This window comes from Anticarsia gemmatalis, chromosome 21 (genome assembly GCF_050436995.1).
Source record: "Anticarsia gemmatalis isolate Benzon Research Colony breed Stoneville strain chromosome 21, ilAntGemm2 primary, whole genome shotgun sequence".
NCBI lineage: Eukaryota > Metazoa > Arthropoda > Insecta > Lepidoptera > Erebidae > Anticarsia > Anticarsia gemmatalis.
In genome coordinates, this window is record NC_134765.1 from 2,831,761 (window position 1) to 2,837,760 (window position 6,000).

The following is a 6,000-nucleotide window of genomic DNA, read 5'->3' on the forward strand; positions in this document are numbered from 1 at the left end:
TACCTTTATGTAGGAATAAAATGATGAACAGTACAATTGGTAGCGCAAGTATAGACGTCAGATTGATATTGGAGCGATCAAAGTTTAAGTAAAGCCTTCTTATATTCAGATATGAAAAAATAATTTGCTTCACACGAAGTGACAGCGTAGAGCAAGATACAATATGAATGCCTGAAAAGCTATTTTGTACTGTCTTCTAAAAAAAATACCAATTGTATGTCTATAACAGTCTGTATGCTTGATGATTCTCAAGACTTGTATTAATACTAGAGGCCGCCCGCAACTTCGTCCGCGTGGAAACCCTTCCCGTGTAAATCCTGATCCCTCGGGAACTCCGGGATAAAAAGTAGCCTATAAAGTGTTATTCTGCGAGCTGATAGCTCATACTTATGAGTAAACATAATATTATAATATATCATTAACGAATAAATTCTGCTTAAACTATAAATATAAAGCACTTGTTATCACAGCACTGCATATTCAGAAAAAAAACAAAAACGATATAACTGCTTATAGAAAATTATAATTCAATCCAATCCAATACCGTGGAAAGTAATCGGGTAATCTCAGGTAAAAATAGCATATTATGTGTCGGTGGCAGTAAAGGCACGCGCACATTGAATTGTTTTATCCCGCGCCGAAGTATTCAACGCACATTGCGTTCCAATAAAACATATGAGATAGCATAGGGATGGGACTTTATATCGATGGTGGCCTTAAAAGTTTTATGGCTTTGACATTTATTACTGACAATGGTTTTATGTGACATGCTATTTAATTAGAAGTTTTTATTGCTTTTAAATCAATTTTGTGTGCTAAAGTTGCAGGAAATGTCCTGCTGACTAGTCCTGACATAGCAATTACTAGGATTAATTGCAAAAAATGCAAATAAGCATTTAGTATTATAATCATTTATCCTCATAGATTGTAAACCACCTATTACTTTCGTGCAATTTCGTAAATAAGCATCGCGAAGGAAATTAAATGTCAAAATACAGAATGAATTCTTCCAAAATAAGCTAGGGGCGCTTTATCAGATTTAAGAGCTACTGGCTCAATAGTGAAAGGAATTTGCCCCCAAATTGCCCGAACTGGAGAAGCAAGACGAATTACCATGTTCAAATATCGATAAATAACCCAGTCATCGCCATCCCTTCACGAATCGCATAGCGGCGCGTACGGGGGAGCCTCGCGTTACGCACACCATTCCACTTTTCATTTCCTCACCACATTACAATGGAGTTTTTATATCAACGAATGTTCCATGAAACAATGCCGCGCTAAGAATTTTATCTTATGAGATTTCGGTACCTAAATATTTTTGAGAATGCTCCTTGTATTGTGTTTAATCTTTGCCATATGGTGCCTTGAGATCTGCTATTGTTGGTACAATGACATGTTTAATATATGGATCAGAAACTTTATATATACAAACACTGATCTGCATGACTTCTCTTGTATACAAAGTTTCATCCCCTATTGTAACCGCTTCAGAGCTGACTTTTTGTAAAAAAATGCCTAAGTTTGAAAGCATTTCGTCATCTATCTCCATGTACAATTTTATGGCGATCGACTGACCCCCGGTTTCTGAGTACATTTAGCGGTAGTTTATCTATTCTGTAGCATTAAAACTCATACAAAAAAGCGCTATTGAACAGATAAACTACCGCTAAATGTACTCAGAAACCGGGGGTTAGTCGCTTAGCCATAAAAGCGTTACAAACATCACAAGGTGTTGGTACTTATAATATTAGTGCATATTAATATATCACCTAATAAACACTACATCATTTCAGTCATAACTTTCAGCAGTATATCATACGCGAGACAAATCCGTGGAGCTTGTTGGACAACAATTTTATTTATCACGTCGCTATATACATCGTCATTTTGTTCAACGACGAGTTGATAAGATGAAATTACTGATATTATGCAACGTAAGAACCACCTATGGATCAACGACGCGAGGCGTGGCTGGAAACATGCGGGAGGACTATCGCACCAACCAAAGAATGTTTGATAATAAAATAATTACTTAAGAAGTTGTCGAGTTAATCACATTAATAATTTGAGATTAATTTAAGCTTAATAAAATAAAAATAAATAATTAACGCACAAGGGCTAAAAACACACACATCTACATTATTTCATATAAATCAGAATAGTATGGATACGAATAGAGTAGTTTGCCAATATTGGCATTTATAATCTCTAACACGCTAAAAGTATTTATCTAAAGAAATCTTACAACTTTTTATTTAAAATATTTCATGATACATTATGCACAGTCTTGGTTAACATTTCTTTTTAAATATTTCGTTCTTGATGTAACCCAAAAATAAGTTTTGCTCGGTAGTTTATTCTTCCATGTACACCCACGACTGGTCAGGCCTAGACCAACACAGCGCCCGATATTGTCTAGCCTCTAAAGCGCAGCATTATAGCCATTGAAATTTAGATGTAAGTGAATTTTATTACAACTTTATACCAAAGTAAATTATAATATTTATACCTCATATTTCTTTTCCAACAGCTTGATAATAACAGTCTCCATCTGCATATACTTACTTATAATTTACAAGTATAATTTTATGCATAAAATATTTATTATTAATATACAATTTTATTATTAATCGGTTACGTTTTATGCATTTGTGATGAAAACATATAGCTATGCTTATTCTTCCGTATTTTTATATGTTATCGAAAATACATTTATAATTTAAAACATATGATGTTGAAAATATGTTTTATATTATAAATTTATATTACATCCTGTGTGTATTCGCGTAATTGCTGATTGTAATAAATGTTAATTATTACTTTGATTGTATTCATAAATAAATAAATATTTATTTAACCCGTCGCTGTCCTAATGCAGAGTAATGTGTTCCGAAGCCTCTTGGAATAAGGTTTCTTAAGTTTGCTAGGGTCGTTAACTGCAGTGTGGTGAACTGAAGAGAATCTAACGAAACGGAACATTGCAATGATTTATTAGACACTAGCTGACCCGTGCGGCTCCGCTCGCGTGAATGATTTTTTTTTACTAATACAAAGCTTAAAAATTATTCCTAAACAACAAAATATGCTTTTTTTCACGAAAAATATTCTCAAAATTATTTATATCTCATATAACTCGCGCTAAAGCATATCCGCCATTAAAACTGTTGCCATGACAACGGAATTTTGTTAATTCAATGTCATTATGATCTTGATTATTCGCGACTTCGGTGGCGAAACTTGAATTTTCCCGGGAAATGCGTGATTTTCCCGGGGTAAAAAGTAGCCTATGTCCTTTCTCGGGTATCAAACTATCTCCATACCAAATTTCATGCAAATTGGTTCGGTAGTTTAGGCGTGATTGAGTAGCAGACAGACAGACAGACAGACAGACAGAGTTACTTTCGCATTTATAATATTAGTATGGTAGTTTATATTAGACATGCATAGTATAGTTTTTATTAGACATGCATTTTCTGCGATTTGCTTTAATGCAAAAAATAACACGCATACGTAAAAGAGCGTTTGCACATTTTTGTAAGTGGGCAAAAACAATTTTATCATTAATTTCCCACTGAAATAGCCGTTTGTAAATTATAACGTTTCCAAAATTCCAAATTTATTTCTACTGCAGGATAATGGGAAACACATTAATTGTAGCTACTAACCCCAGTTTCTGAGGTACACGTTAAACGTCGTATTTAAGAAAACGCCATTGAATAGATAAACTATCACTAAATGTACTAATAAACCGGGCACAAGTCCTTCTTTTAGGAACAGTTTTAAAGAACTCCGAAGGATTTGAACGCCGTGGTTTTGAACTATCGACTACTTGCAAGTAAGTCGAACGCCTCTTGGGAAAAATTCCTCACTTTCCCAAAGGTAAATTATAAATGATTTTGATCCTAGTATAGTTGTATGAATCAATTTAAATGTTCAATATGTACGTTGTGTTGCGTGTGTAGTGTGTTGTGTGGTCTCGTTACAGCGGTAATGAGTGAGCGCGTTCATTAGCGGTGCGACACAGCGGCGCAGGCGCAGCGCGGTCGCCTCTATGCATCTTGTATGAGACACCCGGAGAGGCGGGCTATTCTGTACGCGTAGGATTTAAAAAAAAACTGTAAGGATTTTTGTTCAAAGATTTCAAATTGCAAGTACCTGCAACCGTGATTCTAAGACGTCAAGCGAAATCGAGGTAAAGCGTCGTGTAAGTTTAATTATTTGACCATTGTTTTATACATTTTAATTATTTTTTGGAGATTGTGAGTAGTAATTTATTTTGTTTTTGTTTCTTTTATTATTTTAGTCAAATCAATCATTATCGGTGGAAACTAAATATTCTTCAAAACTGTCGATATCATTATAGACAATACAGGAATGCTAGTAAAAATTAGGTCACAAAAAAGCGGTACTGAGTAAGTAACTACCAATCTCACCGACATTTCTTTTTTCGCTCGTATAATTGTTCCGTTTGAGAATCGAACGCACGACCATCCGACACAATAGTAGCGGCGTAGCGACCATATAAACCATATAAAGCTTAAAAGGCAGTCAAAAAGTTAAAATCAAATATAGGAAAGTAGCAGAATAGCCCAACGTCGGTGTGAGCCAGTTAGTTTGTCGGCGATGTATTGCGTATTGTGCGCGTACAAATTGATTGGAGTCGTCACAGGACGCCGACTTCGCGCCTGTCTCGTCACTCCGAGTGCTTGATACGTACATGCTTGAACATGCCCGAACATGCCCGAACAACACTGAATTTTGTTTTATCGATACGATTTTACCAAGTTTGCGGTGAAAGTCGATTGAACTGCAATGCCATTTTTGCGAAATACATTAAAATCATAAGCTAAACAAACAATCATTAAAGAAGAAAGAATAAGTACCACAAAAATGTAATTAATTACGAATCCTATTTGTACACGTGCGTTTGGAGCTTCTATAAGATTTAAATTATAATAAGGCTATAATGAAATTTAATTAACCGAAAGCTGATTACATTTTAAAATGTACCTAACCTGCAGAAAAATTATGCACACTTTTGCTAAAACTCTAAAAATAATGATAAACCTTTTACCTATAATAAAATATTAACAACAAATCCTTCAAGACCAATTAAGCTTTATTTAAAAAACAATCACGGCCATAAACAATTTATACGACAATCATCATGAACTTCTAGCAATCAATTATTAAACCTGACAGCTTAAACTGGAAAAGGCTATCATTCCTTTACCCAGCAATGAGTTTTCATCACTCAAGAAGAAATCTTAAAGGCAGTTATCAACAATGTTAGTTCTAAGTGTTAGGAAAGTGCAGCACGCCTCCCTTGTCTGAACTTTAGTAATTGCGCATAATCTGGTTAGAAACGCCTATTTTCTCAATACAAATTAGTCGGAGTGAGTTTAACTGAAATTATTTAACATGCAACTGAGTGACCTTTTGCTTCGCCGTGTGTGGTTTGCCTAATACCTTGTAGGAGAAAATTTTGCTCTATACATTACTTTGTTTATTATTATGACTGTCTGTATGGCTTGGTCGGCAGTGTATGCAACTACTGCGATGATATCTCGGGTTTGGACCCCGCATCAAGGCAAAAATTTATTCTTGAGTTTAGTGTCAATAAATGCTTAGTGAATTGCCTGGAGTTATAAAGTTGAATTTATTTTACCTCCGACATTTTAAATACGAAAGCAATAATAGCATCTACAATAATACTTAGTTACCAAAACCAGTTGATAAGTGATAAGGAGTGGTAACCATCGGATGAAATTTGGTAGTTATTTTGTATATAGATTTTACTTATACTATTAAATAGTCCATTTTACGAGCACAATACATTGTGTTTACGTAAAGTACATTGTAAGGAGAGCACGTCTGTATGACAATGGTAGCGCTTTCAATAAATAAAGACAAAAATGACTGGAATTGTTGTAGACGTTACAATATTTATGCGCCTGCGCGGGATCGAACCCGCGACCCCGGGCTACCGTGCCGGCC